This window comes from Misgurnus anguillicaudatus, chromosome 19 (genome assembly GCF_027580225.2).
Source record: "Misgurnus anguillicaudatus chromosome 19, ASM2758022v2, whole genome shotgun sequence".
Classification (NCBI taxonomy): Eukaryota; Metazoa; Chordata; class Actinopteri; order Cypriniformes; family Cobitidae; genus Misgurnus; species Misgurnus anguillicaudatus.
The window spans coordinates 46185039-46204836 of NC_073355.2; positions in this window are offsets into that span (position 1 = coordinate 46185039).

A 19798-nucleotide genomic window follows, 5' to 3' on the forward strand; every position below is an offset into this window, starting at 1 on the left:
ATGGTCCAGCTCCAAAACCAAAACTTGTCCACCTGTCCTACATTGTCTTGTGTTTTGTTACTGGACTTTCTCTCTTTGGTGGTCACCAGCAAACCAGCACCAAAACACAACATATGCTGGTATGCTGTTTCTTTCCAGCTGGAAGTGAAGCATCTCTCCCCATGGATCCCAGTACAGTTGCTCTGTAAAGGGGTTTGAGGTTGAATTGGCTAACTTTTGAACATCTCCTCGTCGTATGGGTGGAAATATGGAAGCAGGATTGGCAAAGGACCTCCCAGATGCAAATTAAACCGTAAGCACATTGTTGCTATATGTTGGCACACTTACGAGGATTGTTTGTTGTTTTATTTAGAGCAACAACCAACATTGTGTTTAATCTTAAAATTTAAGAGCAAGGAGGAATGTACTGTTGTTTTCAAGCATCTCATTTATGGTATGGTACCAAAGATGTTAGATATACCAAGATTGGGACAGGGGACAATGCAATGCTCAAAATGGCTGCACTGGCAATGGAAGTCCCACCCTTCCAGTTAAAAGAACCAATCATCAATCTGTAAAGACTCTAGGGAGTCTGTAAAGACTCCAGTTTTAGACACACGCTCGCAACACTTCCCTAAACACTTCCCCTCGGGGAATCCGTGTCGCCATTTTGAAGTGCGTTACAATTCGTCAGGTGAAGTTTGTATGGACAGACCCTCTTTTGGCCGAAGGAGCGAGTCTACTACATATGTACACTTCATGCGGCTCCACATCCCACAATGCAACATGATTGTGACGTCACTTCAGCAACTCGAGCTTTGCACAGTTCAAATGATGGAGGGACGGTCTCCACTTTCCATGTGATCAAGAGCTTAGGGCGATCCATTTGAACCTACTTCAAGTGTTTCAGCAGTAGTGGGCACTCGTACAACGTAAGCAATGACGTACATCCGAGTGAATGAGACTGAGGTTAGCGAGGGAAGGTCATAAAAAAACGAACTGAAACACAGGGCTGGTGGTTTCTCCCACACAACAGGATTTCTGATCGTAAATATTCAACATCTACTGCATGCACAGAAGCTGAAGCAAACTTGAAAAAAGTGCTTTAGCAAAAGTTGATCTTAAGAAACAAAAGTTTGTCAGGATTAATTGTGATCAGACATATTGTTTAATTGTGATTATAGCACATGATTTTAGAGACATCCGTATTTCCCCATTCAGGTAGACAGAATTTTAGTCCTGCATGACTGAAATAACTGTCGGGAGGCGTTACAAACATGGCTGCCTAGCCGGACGACTTCCTTTTTTGGACTTAAGTGGTACTACTTCTCAACCTAAACTTTGAATATCTTACAAGTTACTGACAAACTGATAAAAGGTGTAACTTGAATGCACTGAAAATCACTTTACAGGTCTTTCAAATGCATAAATATAATGTTTTTATAAACTTTGTCAAACTTTTCCCCATAATTTTCTTTAAATCATCCCTTTGTAGCTATCTTGGGTCAGTCATTTTTTGCTGTTAAACATCAATTAGATCAAAAGCTACCCATATAAGAAAATGTAATCCAATCTATTTTTGTGTGTTATTTATCAGACTGTCAGCAGGATGCTTTCTGGGGTCAAGATCATCTGAGAGAAATTCAGGTCCTGAGACAGAGATTGTGGATTACACAGATCTAAAGCCAAGATTATTAATGGTATGATTTATAACCAATGACACAGAGAAGTCATTTTATAACTCTACAGCCAGGAAACACCAATTACATTTTATTTATTTATAAGTGGTTCTCAAACTGGGGGCACGAGATGGTGCCGGGGGCCCCAGTTTTATGTCATTTAATGAAAAGACCCAATGGGAAAGCCCCAGGTTCATACCTGCTGATCAAGAGGATTCATCTTGTTGAGAGTCACATCCCAGTAAATGTTATGATAAGATCACTACATGACATACTTTGTAATGCAAGTACACCACAGATTTGTTGTAAGCACAACATTAAAACATGTCAACACAAACACACACCTGCCCTTGGTCCCTATTGATGCAATGCAAACCTCTCCAGAGGCTATCACACACACACACACACACACACACACACACACACACACACACACACACACACACACACACACACACACACACACACACACACACACAAATCAATAGCCAATCAGATTATGAGTGTGTTTTCCTGCTCTTTAGTAATTACCTGTGCTGTTTGCTCGGAGCTCTTTGATAAAGCACTTGTTTTTTTTTTGTGTGTGTATGTGTGTGTGTGTGTGTGTGTGTTTATGTCATTGAGTTAATTTCCTCATGACAACGTATGACATATACCCCACTTTAACCATTACTTATACACATGTATTTTTTCTTTTAGTGTGGCATGTATTTTATATTCACTTCATTGTATTCGTGAATATTTGTTTAATTATAATCAGAGGTGTTACATCAGAGCCTCATGAATGCGTAATGAGATGCAGATTCAGACAGAGATGGGTGGGCACATGTTAATTGGGTGCTGTGAAGTGAACCGCTCCGTACGGTTTAGGCGTTATGAAGTTTTAATTTATCTCATTGTTTCTTTGTTCTTGAGTCAGAATTGTAATATTTCTAAGCACAATAAGCAGCATTGCAAACATATTTAATTCTGACAGCTAATGAAACGATGAACTGGAAAACATTAAACGCAAACAAATCCTGTTTGCTTTCATTAATACGTTTCAGCTGTGGCTTTAGTTAAGAATTAAAGATGTAGTTATATCACATTGATTTTTTTTATTAAACGCTCTGTTAAGCAAAGTATTAAACATTAATTCTAATAATTATGTGAACCACACTGTTAGCAAAAAAAAAAATGGTCCCTGCTGTCACTGAGGCAGTACACTTTAAAAAGGGTCCTAATCAGTGCCGGCCTGGGCTTCTTGTTCGAGGGCGCAGGATCCGAATCAGCTAAACCAGTTGATTGCCAGCAAACCTTTATAAAAAGTCTAGTGGGGTCATGTGACATCAATACTGCTGTTTGAAACATACAGTTTGATTTAAATGGTAAAGAGTACTAACTGTGTATTATTTAGTAAACAAGGCACTGTGATTCCCCTTACGTCTTTGCAGAAAATCTCCTTTTATAAGTTGTGAAGGTGAATAAAGGACAATCTCACGGGTTTGATTCATGACTGTATCTCTCGTGTCCTTCTGCTGCTGGAGTAAAACACAAAACCGCAGAGGAAAGTCTACAGCATCCAGAGCAGATCACACGAAACGAAACAGACAGGCTGTCCTATTTTAGATTGAGGGTCACTGTAAATGACTTGAGGCGGTGAGTGTGCTGAACACTGCAGCAGAACCCAAAATCTAGAATCAGATGTTCTAGATTTTGTTTGAGAATCTTCTGGACCTCATTTACTGCTGGTATAAGCAACCATCTTCATCACTGAAATCACCTTTAGAGGTCCATATATAGAAACTTTAATGTGTCCTGATGTCTCTTTACTTTAACAACACAACATACATGCACACATGACTCATTTTCTGCTGTACAGTGAAAGACATTATTTGTGTGATTGACAGTTTCAGTTTGTGTCTGTTTTTCTCACAAAGCGCTGCTGTATATTTTCAGAAGACCTTAGTGTTGCACAGTGGAAAAAAGTCTTCCTCACATAAAGGTAAGTAATTTTTTTATTTTAATTTGTGACATTTAAAGTCTGTGTAATTAAAGTCTGAGAATAGTTTTTAATGCATTATAAATGTTAGAAATGTTTTGCTGAAACACGTAACAAAGACTGTGAACTATGTAATACTGAAGTGTGAAGTTACACCGGTAAAACGGTTTTCTTTTTTACATTTCTATGTTCAGGATTATTGGGGCGGGGCTAAAACACTGGCTCGATGATGCACTGGAGCCACTGAGTATAGTCCCGCCCCTAACACTATATCAAGCAGCCATTCAGGTTGTAGTCCTATTTTAAAGGCAGCTTTTCCATAAGTGGGTGTGTGGTTTCAGCTCCGACAGCAGACATGCCCCCAACGTGTGAAAGCTTTTTTCCCAAGATTTTGATAAGTTATTTTATTTACTTAATACAAAATAAAAGTTTGTTTTTGAATGACATATGTGAGAGCACTGTGTGTAATTATTTTGTTTATATAAATACACGCACATGCATGTACGTTTTTAAGAAACATTTACATTTACATTACAATTTCGATACATTTTGTTTTATATATAATAAAAAAATTAGCACTGGGCAAAGATTACTCGCGATTATTCGCATGCAAAATAAAAGTGCATTTTTGCCTAATATATGTGTGTGCACTGTGTGTAATTATTTTGTTTATATAAATACACACACATGCATGTATGTATTATTTAAGAAGCATTTACATTTATATATTATATTTAGATTTGTATATATTTTATTTTATATATAATAAAAAAATTAGAACTGGGCAAAGATTACTCGCGATTATTCGCATACAAAATAAAAGTGCATTTTTGCCTAATATATGTCTGTGCACTGTGTGTAATTATTTTGTTTATATAAATACACACACATGCATTTATGTATTTAAGAAAAAAATACATTTATATATTATATTTTGATATCTTTTATTTTATATATAATAAAGAATTAGTGCTGAGCAAAGATTAATCACGATAAATCGCATACAAAATAAAAGTGCATTTTTGCCTAATATATGTGTGTGTTCTGTGTGTTTTTATTATTTATATTTAAACACACACACACACACACACACACACACACACACACACACACACACACACACACACACACACACACACACACACACACACACACACACACACACACACACACACATACATATATAAATTTCAGAACATTTTTATTTATATATTCTATTATTATTGTTAATATATATTATAGAATATATAAAAATATAAATAAATTAATATATATGTGTGTGTATTTATATTTACAAAATAATTACAAACAGCTCACACTCATGTTATGCAAAAAAATCTCTTTTATTTTGTATGCGATTAATCACATTAATCACGATTAATCTTTGCCCAGCAAAATAACGTGTTTCTTAAACTTCTTAAATGTTTGTGTGTTTTATATATATACATAATAATTACACACACACACACACACACACACACACACATATATAATGCAAACACAAACTTTTATTTTGTTTGCTATTAATCGCGATTAATCTTTTGACAGCCCAAGTTTTCAAATTTGCCTAGGTGGTTAATAACGTTTCTGTGGTGTGACAAACTAACACATTTAATATCAGACTTTACACAATTTTATTTGTCAAATGAAAGTGAACATCATCATATATGATTCCTTTTGCCAACTAGTTTTTTCTTATGTTATGCAATTTATTACATTTTCATTACAAATAATATTATTAGCATACGAATTTGATTAAAAGGTAAAAACCATAACTGGATAGTTTTTAAGTACTTCAGAAAGAGTTTGAATTAACAACAAAAAATGTGTCACATTTAATTAGTGGCCTAAAACATTAACATTTAGGCATTTAGCAGATGCTTTTATCCAAATAAAGGAATAATGCAGAATGTTCTACATTTTTTAAAGTCTTAAATGTTTCCTTTTTTCAGGTTTAATTAGATTTTGAATCAGATTTTCAGTGACTTTCAGACCCCATAGTATATACATGCTGTTTAATAATTAAAAAAGAATTTGACTAAAGTTGCTCAACAGGAACTTTTCTATATGTCTTAAAGATTCGGCAGCTCTTGGGCAGCTTGGCATTAATAAGAGCAAAGTCTTCACTTTCTTGTAGACGAACCCTCGGGGCAGCGGTCGACGGGTGCGGGTTGAGTCTCTAATTACATAAAGAGTTCACAGAGGCTGCGAAGCAGAAACAACTAACACTCTTTCTGAACTTTATTAGAATGAAATGAAAGAAAAGAGCAAAAATGTCAGTCAGCTGAATGATAGCAGACATAGAGCGCGCACGCACACACACTTGCTTTATAATGAAACAAAGCAACTGGACAGGAGAGAATAAAAAAAACGAATAATAAATAAGTGGGTTGATACCAAACAGCGATGATGTCATAACGTGTGTGATGTATTTCAGAATAAGCAGAGAGAGTTTTTTTTGCATTTCTCTCTTGGTTTATTAACATGGCCCACTTTAGTAAAGCACTGTATTCTCCTTTCCAAAAGTTCAGGAAGATGCCCAAATCTCTTTCTCTATCGCTCTCTATCTATTTCTCTCTCACACGGGATGTGTGTGTGTGTGTGTTTTGCGTGCTTCAGTTTAAGAGATGTTATCTAGGTTTGCTCCTCAGAGGCGCGCTCATACACTTTACAGCTTTAGCCCAGATTCAGTCGTGTATGTGTATACTGTACGTATTCATGTCAGTGCGCTCAGCCTGTTAAATGTGCTAGTGTGACTAACATTTCATTCTCTTACTGTATAAATCTTAAATCATTTTTATGATCATAAGTGGTTAATTCATTTGTGAGAATGTGTAAATTTGCTCATACACAAGGTCACGTTGTACTCCAGAGAAATCTCTCTTCAGTCTTTATTAGGGACACAGTGAAGGTCATGAAAAGTGACACAGAATGGATCTGTACCTGGATTTACGAAACATACACAAAGATACAGTGTGTCAGATTTTACTGTACGTGTATCTGTTAGATCGGACACAGATGCATTAACATGATCAATAATGTCAACTATAATAATAATTTTTGTTGTATTGCATTGGGGACCCCTTTAGTCATGGTATCAATTATCAAGTAATTTGCATACTCTTTTAATATGCAATTTATGATTTGCATTTTTTTTAAATGCACTGTTAATGCAATGCTCTCTATCCATTGAGCTACAGGAACTGATTTACTTGAATTAATAAATAGATTTTGTATTGAGTTCGATGTAACCTTTTTAAATCTGAAACCTTGTGCAAGATATGTGCGTGCTATGATCCAACAAAGGAATAGTTATTAGCACATTGCTAGGTTAGGTTGTTAGTTGTTAGGTCATCTGGGTTACTACAGTGTTCTGGATGGTTGCTATGATGTGTGCCACTTTTCACAGTAACAATAGTCACGGTTACTTCAGCCAGCAAAGAAAAAATGTGCTTCAAAGCTATGACCTCATAAATCTCACATAACTGTTAATTGTAAGAGTGATTGATCTTGGAAAGCATATGTGAGCTGCACCTGTGTCCATTTTTGGCTTAGTTTATAGAGGTAACAGATGTCTTAGAAGTCAAATCACCTTGAGAAAGACCACACTACCTTCCCAACCAACACAGTCTCACACCCAATTCGTCACATACTGCCGTTTGGTCATGACCCCCTCACGTCCACAGCGGACGTTGAGGGTACCCCCCATTCGTCGCTTGAAAACGTAGAGGGTCGTCCTATAGATTTGAATGCAAACCCCTCATCTTTGGATTTTGACGAAATGGGTTTATCGGTTTGCCTGCGCAATATGGTTTTAGGCGATTGATTTTATGCTGCAAATGTGCATTTTTGCACAAGCGTGCGGCGCATACAATCATTATTGATGCGGTGACCACATTATTGATGCGGTACGTGACCAAACATTTTCGTGGAGCGGAAAGCCTTCTGAATAGGTGTATCACGACTTTTCTCTCTCTTTTTTATATATTTGGTATACAATAAAATGACATGTTTACAGGGCTGTTGCTGTGTGTTTAAAACATGCCTTAATTAACGTAGATATTAAGATATTTTATTATTTTCGATCACGCACAGTTGGTCATTCCCCCTCTATAAGCTGACGTTGAGGGTACCCCCCAATTCGTCGCTTGACAACGTAGAAGGGTCGTCCGATATTTGAATCCAAATCCCTCATCTTTGGATTTTGACGAAATGGGGGTATTCATGCCTGCGCTGCAAAGTATGTTTTAGGCGATTGATTTTATTGTTCAAATGTGTATTTTGCAGTAGCGTGCGGCTGTTACATTCATTGGTGCGGTCACTACATTTTCGTGGGGCAGAATCCCTTGTCTGAAGCGGTATCACGACTTTCTCTCTCTTTAAGTTATTTATATATATATTGTTCTACATTAAAATGACATGTTTACAGGACTGTATATTTGCTGTATGTTTAATTAAGATATACCCAGTCTCAAGGCAGTTCGTGTAATTTAATCTATTGATTCGTGTCCATGGACACGATTTTCCCCTTTTTTTCGTGCCAGTCAGAACGACTTTCAATCTAATGTATTTCAATAGGAAGAATTTTTCGTGCTTGCACCACGTTTTTTGTCCTATTATTTTTTCGTGTTTATAAGCACGAATTTAATCTAATGTATTGCAATAGTATATACCAGGGATTGTTTTACTTTTTTTTGTCATTAATTGATTACACTTTAAGCGCTACTTTACTCAAAATTTAATCAGGAGATGTTTATCCTATAATATTGATGTTTCGATCGGTTTCGTGTTTCAAATACAAGAGTAAATACTACAGTACCCATGAGCCTTATCGACATCTACTATGGTGAAGACACCAGCTAAAACTACATGTGGGCCCGCTGCAGATCACAATATTTTCTCAACACATGAACACTAACGTGTGCTTGATAATTCAACAATACGATGTTATGGCCATCAATTTTGATTGTTTCTACTTTGATTGTAAAAAAAATAAGTCAGTTTCGGACGCCTGCATTTCCCAGAATCCTCTCTGCCTCCGTTGCTATGGAATCTGAGCCAGTCCTCTTTGCTATTGGGTGATTTCTTCTTCGGTACTCGTAATTGACAGGGATTCTCTCATACGCGAAAATCATTGTCCAGGTAAGTCACGATGCTTTCGTTTAAAGTTCACTATTTGTTTAAATGTTATAATTCACACCTTTCTTTTGGCATTAGGGTGAGATTGCCATACCCGTACGAAAATTAACCATGTTTTTGTGGTAAAAGTGTAGTAACTACGGTTTGTGTATCGATTATTTGCAAAATGGTTTTACTAAACCAAACATGGTTTAACTTTTTTTTCAAATTCATGGTTCTTTCTTAACTGTAGTAAAACAATGGTTAATTTTTGCAAGGGAAGTCTAATTAAAGTCCCATTAATAAGCTAACGTTAACCTAGTTTAAGTTATCAACCTTTAGGGTAACTTAACGTGTTCATTGTTTTATTGTGTGAGCTTAATATAGTCTAAAGTTTTAATATTTGTCTTATAATATTTGTAAGAAAATAGGAATCCCAACTATTGGGATACACTATTTAAGCCTTATATTAGAGCTAATTTACACTACATAATAAAAATTTTCTGTTCTCCCTGCAGATCCTGTCATTCGAATCACCTGTCACATCTTAGATTTAACGTTGCTTATTTTATAAACCCAAAGGCACTTTTAAAAGCCATCGTTTGCTGCACAAGGCCATGGTTCACTGACAAGCTGGGCCATATCGCAGGCGATAATTAATGCGAAATTGCCCTGGTTGTCAATGAACTATGGCTTTGTGTAGTAAATGCTGCTCCATCTGAAAGCAGGTGATGTTGGTGTACTACTAATCAAAGAACCGGCTTTACTGACGAGATGCGCATGAAAATCACATGTGATTTATCGTGCAGCCGTAGTAAGTAGAATTTCTTACATATTCTTATATATCTCTTTTAATATATTGGTTTTTTTAGTGGCAATTCCCTTCAATAACCACATTTTCACTTTAACACATCACAGTCCTAAATTATCTACCACAACAAAATATAAGTGACACTTGGGAATTCTCTGAATGACAATTATCAAATAGACTGCATTCATACTACTATTGTAGATTCTGTAGTTCATCCAAAGCAACCCATTTAATGATTAACGTTTGGACTTTATTTTGAATAAATCTATACAGTAGATTGTCACTGTCCAATTGCACAATAGTTACCATAGTACCAGCCAAACCTACTAATGTTACAGAACGTTCTATTATAACCTTATGATGTCATTTATGTTTTTGCTGTTTTCTTTTAAAGTATTACTCTGTTTTCACATACTTGGTTATGCAAAAGCTAAACTCACCATGAAGTAAAAAATATCCTGAATGACATTAACCAATATTCCATTCAGTAAATACACAATGTTGTCATTGCAGCTTGAAAAACTCCATGCTACTGGATACAAGCCAGTTCTGCTTCGTGAAAAGGAGACCAAGAAGCAAAATATTAAGTGTGAGAGATTATCGCCTATGCCCAGGACTACCTTCAGAAGATCGGTTCCTTTTATGAATACCTTTGTGAAGGTGAGATGCATGCACTGTATTTTTAAAGTCACAGTTCACAGCTTGTGTTGAGTAGGCAAAAGATTTGATCAATATTAAAATCTTAAAGGGGACATATCATGAAAATCTGACTTTTTCCATGTATAAGTGCTTTAATTGGGTCCCCAGTGCTTCTATCAACCTAGAAAATGTAAAAAAAAAAAACTTATTTTGAGTGAAATCTAAACAGACATTTACAACATAGTAGTTTATTGATTTCACGCATTTAAGCTAAGCTTTTATAAACTCAGACTGTGCACTACATTCTCCAGGCTCGCAGCACTACCATTGTAACGACTGAACAATCATCTGGGATGTCCACATAGAGAGAGAGGTTAGAATTGTGATTGTATATCAGTATTTTTGTTGTTTCCTCAGAATCTGATAGAGCTTTTGGATCCGGAAGCAGTGCTGTGTGATGTCAGACAAACAAGCGGATGGGATTTGGTACCCATAGTTAACTTGGTTCAAGCATATACCTGAATACATACTCTGTTAACTTTGGAATTATTATGTTTGGAATGTTGTTTTTTTTGTAGAAGCCATATTTTATTTGTTTTCAGCCCACATACAACATTATTTTTAATGTTTAGGCACACTGACTTAAACATTTTTTTGTAGGGACACACATCAATTAGACCCATGAAATTTGTAAAGTCCTTTTTTAGGTCACTCAGTTACCGAATCAAATGAAAATGAATCTCATTATACTCTTGTGTATGAAATGTAGAGCTTACAATGCAGATGGACCATTAGCAGAAATAACACAAAAAAAGGAAACCATCAAATGTTGGCTGGAGACATCATACACTTGCGCTGCTGCTAACTTGAAAGCGTAAAGCATACATTTTTCTTTTAAACAAACATCACACTTGGTGTTATTCTTTGAATTGATAATATAAGCACTCAGTTTTTTCCTGATCAAAAGATATATTGTATTTGTTATAGTCCTATAGAATCAATCAAATATAGATTTGCACATATCTAATACATCCAGTAGTCTATCATTACCTCAGCTCTAATCTAAAGTGCCAATAAATCTGGTTTGGAAAAATTAGACCATATGATTCAAACACTTTAGAGGCACAGCCCAATCTCATGGTTAAAGTGATTCTTTTTTTTCAAATGAACACAAAGAAAATATTTTGTCAAAATATCTGTTTGTTTTTAACAGAAGAAATCAAATTCATACAAGTTTAGAACAACATGAGGATCAAAAGTTATACATTTTTTGGTCAACTATCCCTTTAAAGTCTTATGTTTTAAAACATCCATATGATTTAACCTGCACAGGTTGGACCCAGGATTCCAGTGGCATTATGATCAGCTGGTTACACTGCACCTCACACCCTGTGACCCACTGGAGAATGCAAACAACTGTAAGAGATGACAAACATGGTGGAGCAGGCGACCACTACAGAGGGACAGGTGGAGGCAACGAACACTATGGAAGGGCAGCTGGAGCAGGCGAGCACTACAAAGGGCCAAGGTAATTAAGACAGATTTTAAGAGTTGCAATTTATATCTGGGTTTCAAGTATTTAAGCTATGGGTTACCTTAACGCTACCTGTTGTCCAGTGTTTTTCCCTTTATTTAGGTTAAGGCTGATATATTTTCAGCATCAACATTGCATTGTGTGCATGTGAAATGGTCACATTGCAGGACGCATGAAATCAAGTTGCGAAAATGAACTCAAACATGTCATGTTATAGGGTTTTCTGACATTAAAATAGGTGTCTTTGTCATGTGTCATCAAGACATCAAAAAACACACAATGTGGATTGTCATTTGTAAGTGCAAAAAATCTTAAGTGCAAAATTACTATTCCTATGTTTTTTACATTAGGAATAATTGATGACGGGCAGTCGAATATTCAAAAATAATGCACATTCAAGGTGGTAATGTGGCATGATGCAAAGTGAAGTATCACACCGCAGGTGTACATTAATTTCAAATAATTCAAAGGACCGGAGTCAATTATTACACTTATACTTGTAGCTGTAGGTGTTAAATATGGTCATAGTCTAGTCTTTCTTGTTTCATAAAGACACAATTGAATGATTAGATGTGCTTATTACAGGCCTGTGACCAGGCTACTTTTTAAGATTTCAATATATTGGGATAATTTGAATATTAAAAATACTATGAAATGTACTTTGAATGGGATAACAGAGGAAGATTGACAGCACTAATCTGTATTTACAAGATGACATGTAACGTTGTATAAATCTGCTCAGCCGCAGCAGAATATTTTGCCACTCAGATCAACCATAAAGTAGATTTGATTTTGGTCATGCTTCATTTTTTGTACATGCAATACACTATAGACATTTTTAAAAGTAAAGCAAACTCTTGGCACCAGCTGAAACACAGTTACATTGCTTATAGATCACCCATAACAAAAGGCTATTTAAAAAAAAAAAAAAAACAGTTACAGAAGATGTTAAGTATCATGTATACAGTAGATCCTTAATGTCCTTGTTTATAAACACTTAACTAAAAACTTTAAATCACAATAACTATACATGTACTTCACACTTATACATGTACTGCCGCACAGTGATGTTGTGATTGTCCAGTATTTGAAATAAGAAGTTAAAGGTTTATTTGGTTAATGAGTAATTTTCTTTCTTCAAACCCACAGGTGTCTACACATGGTCAGCCACAGTCACAAATCTTGCACTCTGTCACAAAAAGAAAAAGCCAGGTATGTAAATAATGTTTGTAGAGTAATTATTGGTGGTATTTAAATGTATCTGTTTTACAGATGGATTAACACACTACACTTGTGTTAAATCTGTGCTATATAAATAAACCTTGAGTTGACTTGATCTGTTTTGTCCACTTTCGACCACTTCATCCTAATTACTGTGAGAAACTGACCGAGTCCCTCTGCTTTCGTTTAAAAGTGAGCGGGAGAATTGGCGGGTTTAAATTGACGCAAACTAATATTATGTCAAAGTCGCTGCTTGTGGTGTTAGTAAACATGCTGCACAGTGTTTTGTACATGTTTATGTAAGAGCTTTCTCTGATATTTCAGAGCCATTGATGAAATAAGCTTGCACAACTTTTACATGCTCACAAAATGAAAGCCTACCTCTGAATGTGGTCGAAAGTGGATGAGCCCAAAACGTTTTGAACACTGTTTAAACCTGTGTTTAGTGTAGTCCACTTGTAATCCGATCGACTAGAATGCATCTTAATCTTAGTGCATATAGCTGCATTCAGACTAGCAGTGACTAGCGCAGAGAGACGCGATCTCATTAATTTCAATGCCAGCTCGATGACACGAGTGACAGTGACCTTTGGCGATCAGATTGGGCATGTCCAGCCGAACGACAAATTTAAGAAAAGTTTAAAGCCTCATACATATTACGTGTGACTTTGTTACTGTGCCGCTCGTCTCTTTCAAATAGGTCGTTAGGGGAGTATCTAAATCTAGTTGTCATAAACAAATGATTAACGTCCACTCCAGTAACTTACTACAGATGGATGACAGTAACTCAACTGCTTTGCTCTCATTGGTAGTCACTTCAGAAAGTAGCTCATCATTTGTATGAAGTTAAACTTTTCTCAACCTTGTCTCAAATTTGACACACCCATTCAGAAGCCAACGGTCATTGTCAGTCGTGTCGCCAGAAGTCACCAAGCTTCCATTGAAATAAATGAAATCGCGTCGCACTGCTACTGCTAGTCTGAATGCAGCTTAACTTTGTGCAAATGATGAGTGATTTTCTGGAGCAACTACCAGTGAGAGCAAAGCAGTGGAGTTCATGTCATCCATCTCTTATCAGTTACTGGAGTGGATGTTACTCATTTGTTTATGACAACCAGATTTAGAAACACCCCCAAACGACCTCTTGAAGAGACGAGCGACAAAATCGCTTATGTGAATGTACCTTTAGTCTTTTCACTTGTCAGGGCACCGGCAATCAAGTCTATTCCACTAGAGCAGTGTTCTTCAACCCTGCTCCTGGAGGACCCCCTTCCAGAAAGTTTTAGATGTCTCCATATTTAAAACACCTGAACCAACTCATCAGCCTCCTTCCAGAATGTCTTCCTAACAAGCTGATAAGTTAAAACAGGTGCGTTGATTAAGGAGACATCTAAAACATTCTGGAAGGAGGTCCTCCAGGAGCAGGGTTGAAGAACACTGCACTAGAGTAATGCCTTAATAAATTCAACTCTGTTCCACATTTTAGTTGCTGCTTCCTCAAATCCGTTTCGCTTGTCTAATTTAGAGTCCCTATAAATTAAACTCCATTTTGTTTTTGTTTTTACTACTTTGCATGATGCACTTCCACAACACGCTAAACAAAGCTTTTAGGTTATAAAAGCATTTTTTTAATATTAAAATGCACCAGAATACAAGAAAATGGTATCTACCCCAGTAAATATTTTAGACCCACCCACATTTTTTTGTTTCTGATGCCCATGTTTAGTACCAGACACACATTACAACTAAGCATTTTGTCGTCTTTTTATTAATGAGTTTTTTCTTAGTGGATATATGACTGGACTGTAATCTTTTATCCTACAGGTGGACCAAAGCTTATGCCTGATAAGAAAAAGCTTAAAAGGAGTAAGTGTACGTAAACATTAAAGCTTTTATCAGTGTGTTGACATTGCTATTTTACCCCTGGTTATTTGTTATAGTTCTATTGCTTATTTTTCTAACTACTTACAACAGTCACAAAGGTTAGACAGTCATAAAAGAAATGCATAGTGTAGACCATATGCAGAGTCTAATATAGGATTCAAATACTTCCTTGTGGGTAATAAATAACATTGACATCATAATTGTTAGGTAGATACTTTCTGTTTTTAGTCTTTTTGAATTGCAGGCTAAGAAGGAACAGAAAAATCCATGATCAGATGCTGTAAATATCAACAGTGACCCACTGTGTTAGTTAAACTTAATGCCTATAGCCAAACATAATCTAAACATCATGCTAAAAATGAAATTCATCTGTTTGCTTTTTTGTTTTGTTGTTTCCTTAATAGGGCAAAGCAGACATTTTGGTGGACTGGGAGCCCTGTCCAGTTTGGTATGTAATTTTCTGTTTGCTTGCTTTATCAATTAATGCATGCATCATTTATTTATTTATTTATTCACTTTAACTTTGTTTGTTTTTTATTTGGCTACAATTATTTTCTTATCTAAACTGTTTTACAAATGACAAAAAAAGAAACTTATATTTATAAAAGACATGTTATAATTTGTGCTCCACACTTTCTCTTCTGTTTTAGTGATGAGATTTGGACCCATCCCTGGCAGCCAAAGGATTCTCTCCAAATTAATTAAAATAATTAAATAAAAATTGTATTACACTAAAATTCCATTTTGGTTTCTGACTATTTATTACATTTTTCTGTGCTGCATTTGAAGTCATATTTTCCTTCTGTAGTGGTAAAAGGTGGAAATGTTCAAGAAATTCAAGAAATGTGACGCATGGAGTTTCTTTATTCTTTATTCACCAGGAGCTTGAGCATTGCTATTCACCTCTTCATCACCACCACCACCAGTGTTTAGACTCCAATTGAGGATTCCTTTATATATCATGCATTTCTCTGCACCTACATGTGGTCAATTTGCCAAAGGCTGCATCATTTAAATTTGTTGTGCATCTCAATAATGCATTTGTTTGATCACTTTTTAAGCTTCTAGTGAATAACTAAGCAATAAATAAGCGTTTGGTCTCTTTTACCTGTATCTTTGTGAAGAGCCACAAATATTGCAAAAGATAATCCTTTTTGTTTTTACTATTCCATACATCATATTAATTCCAAACACAATATGACGGTGACATGGTTATGAAAAAGTAGAACAAAGAAATAACTTTGCCTTAGGTTGTTTTAAGTGGATGGTTTTGAAATGCCAATTAGAGATAATACTTATAAATATAGGCCACTTATCTGAATCACTATTATATACTAGCATTAAACCGTTTTTGTCACTAGTTAACAACTATTGTGAACTGAAAGTCTTTGTCTGGAGAGTAGACATTGCAGCTTTTGAAAGTATTTACTGTTTAATATAAGATCGCTATTTGAAGTGTACAGTACACCCGCCGACATTGACCTTGAATTCAGTTCGTAGGCTACTAGCTAAACTACCCCGAATGAACTGACATACTGCCGTGTTTTTCAACATGAACATGTAAATACAAAATAATAATTTATGTTTCGGCTGTTCAAACTAAAATATCGATGATTTATAAATAGTAAATCTGTATAACCATATTCACGCTTTGAAAACCGGAAGAACTACAAGTATTATGGCTGATTTGTACGCTTTGTACGAAGCTCTATGGCGCGTTACTCTGGATGTTGTAGTTTATAAGCACATTGGAGAAGGCTGAACGCTCTACAATATCACCAATAAACTGTCGTCCTCGCTATATAGTATATGTATGTTTTACCTGTAGTAGGTTATTGAAACGCATAGTATAAATACATTTTATAGCCCTAACCCTAATTCAAGTCTGAAGAACTTCAAATATGGACACCGATTTGCATGCTTAGTAAAAAGTTCAAGGGCGTGTCTCTGCTGGGAATTGTAGTCTTTAAATACATTGGTATATTCACCATATTTAGAAAGTGGTAATATAAAACTGATGGTAGTTCTAGGGGTTTTAAGGGGTGGGGAAAATATTAGTGTTGTCAGATTTTAAAAGTCTAATTGTTAAATGGGTGAAAATTGCTTATGGGCTATTTGTACTGCACTTTTGGATGGTGTCCATTAGTGACTATACTCATGTGATAAGTGAGGTCCAGAACTGTGTATAACTATTGGTCTCACATCTGTAGACATTCTTGTTGCTGGATTATAAGCTTTCAACAATGGTAAAATGTTAAGGTTCAAGGGCCAGAATTTAGAAAGCATGAGCCATGTAGAATCTTTACACTCACATATGTTACTCCCCAGGTCAAGACCTTTCCAAGGATGCATTTGGTATAGCTCTATGATAAAATGTTTTTTTTTTCCTCATTTCACTGATTCAAGCTGTCCCTGGCCTAGTTTCAGAGAGCACTTCGAAGGCCTATTATATACACAAATAAACACAAAGCTTCATTTTTATTTAGTTATTTTATGTAGAAATAGTGCCCAAATTAGTTTGAGTTCTTCAATATGTTTAGTCGTGTGACAAAGTTTAAATTCTCATAATTTCTTGGACATGACTTTGCATGCATAGCTTCACAGAATCCTTTGAAAAGAAACTATTTGACATGGCCTGAATTATTACCTTATTTGGATAATGACATCCAAGATCTATGTTGTCTGCCTTAACCAGTGGTTTTCAATCTTGTCCCAGGTGACCCACGGCTATGCATAATTTCTAGGTCTACCTTAACTGACAAACCAATTTCTGTTTATGGATCTCTCCATAATCTCAGAGCTGATGATCTGAAACCCAGGTGATCCACTCCTCTGCACATTTTGCATGTCTCCTTTATCTGATTTAAATCATCATTAAGGGAGAGATCCACTTACAAATCTGGGTTCTGGGTGTGTCAGTTAAGGAAAACATACAAAATATGCAGAGCTGTGGGTCCTACTGATCTAGTTTGAGCTCTACCACTGCTAGAACACTTCTGTTAGAATCATTACATCATCAAATATAAGTAAAAGCAAGCGGTTTGAAGATAAGTAAAATATATGCCTTAAAGGAAGCGTCACCAGTCTTGCTCCTGGAGGGCTAGTGTCTTTGCAGAGTTTAGCTCCAGCCCTTCAGGTGTATTTGATTAGGGTTGGGGCTAAACTCTGCAGAGACACCGAGCCATCAGGAGCAGGATTGTTGACCCCTGCCTCAAAGCATGGGTCTCCAACCTTTTTGTGAGCAAGGGCTACCACAATGGATAAAACAATTCTGCAGGGCCACTTTTTTTAAAATAGTCTACTAAAAACTTTTTTGTATTACTTGATTTTTATTTTATTTTACTTGTTAATGTTTTATAATAGTTTAAAATGTTAACGTACATAAAAGAAGCCAAGCTAATATAAAAATATGTAATAAATAAATAGTCCTGTTTAATAAATTAATTAAAAACAGGCTATTAGTAGAGTGTGCTTTGACAATTCACAAGGCAACCTTGTTGGAGACCAATGCATGCATTAAAGCAGGAGTGGGCATTCCTGGTCCTGGAGGGCTACTGTCCTGCAAAGTTTAGCTCCAACCATAATCAAACACACCTGAAAAACCCTAATCAAAGGCTGCAATCAAAGGTTTGATTAAGGTTGGCGCTAAACTTTGCAGGACAGTAGCCCTCCAGGACCAGGAATGCCCACCCCTGCTTTAAAGTAATGCATTTATTGTATAATGCAGTCTGTTGTCAAATTAATCAAGATCGCCCATATAAATACGCATAATCACATTTTGTTTTTAACTAACAATGTATGAACAAGTAAAAACATAATATGCTCATGTTTAGAAACACTTTATTTTTTGTCTTTCACAATAAAAGCAGTGAAAATACATGAAATGCAAATTTGTCAATCAAGCCATAAGGCTGAATTTAATAACACTAAACTGTGAAGTTCACTTGAAAACAACCAGCAGAACAGGGGAATAAAGTTATCTATCAAATGTAGTAATACACAATATAAGTATAATCATAAAATATAAATGTAGTGTATTTTTCTTTTGCATACTATAGTGCTTAATGTACAATGTGCTTATAAGAAAAGAACTGATAGTGACAGACACATTGCCAACAAATTATCCATCTTTAAGAAAGAATTTATGATGTTTATCTTCAATGGTGCACAACAGTTATATCCTATAATACACTCAATCAAGTAGTTTTCACAGTTTGGCCTAAATGTGGTAATAAAGGTCAAAAGGTCAGCAAAGTCATCCTGATGAATGTGCTTACAATATTTCATACCAACTTACCCGTTATAAAACTTTTACTTTATTATCAATGATTATTCTGATTGGTTGAGCTCTGTTCAAAGCCATTGTAAAACACACCAATGACCTTACTGCATTACATCAATATTACTGCACCAATGCAAGTACATAAACACAATAAAGCACAAAAAGCAGTGTTTTAACATTGAGTTTGTGATGTGGCTAACAATGCCCATTAGCAACTTTAAAAACACAAATTATGAATACACTAGCCAAATATAACATCAGTTCAATTATTACATCTGATAATATCATACGATTGTTACACCTATATTGAGATGTTTGTGCATATTTAAGGAGCATCAACGTCCTAAATAACATGCTTGATAATCTAGACACAGGTTGAACATTTCAACAATATAGGATGCATACAGATAATAATGTAGTTAGCATACTAACACTACACAGATATATGCCAAGTCCATTTCCTTAAACGCAGTCCTTTGTGCAGTTTCTATCTGGGAAAGCAAGAGGTAGAAAAAGAATGTTAAGTTCAGCTGTTTTAGGTGTGTAAAGCATTATTAATTACACAAAAATGTGATTTCATGTAAAAATAATGGGGAAATTCCATCAATGCAGCTAAGGAAAGCTGTGCTCACTTGAAAAAGCCTTGCTTAAATTAACATTGTCAGTGAAA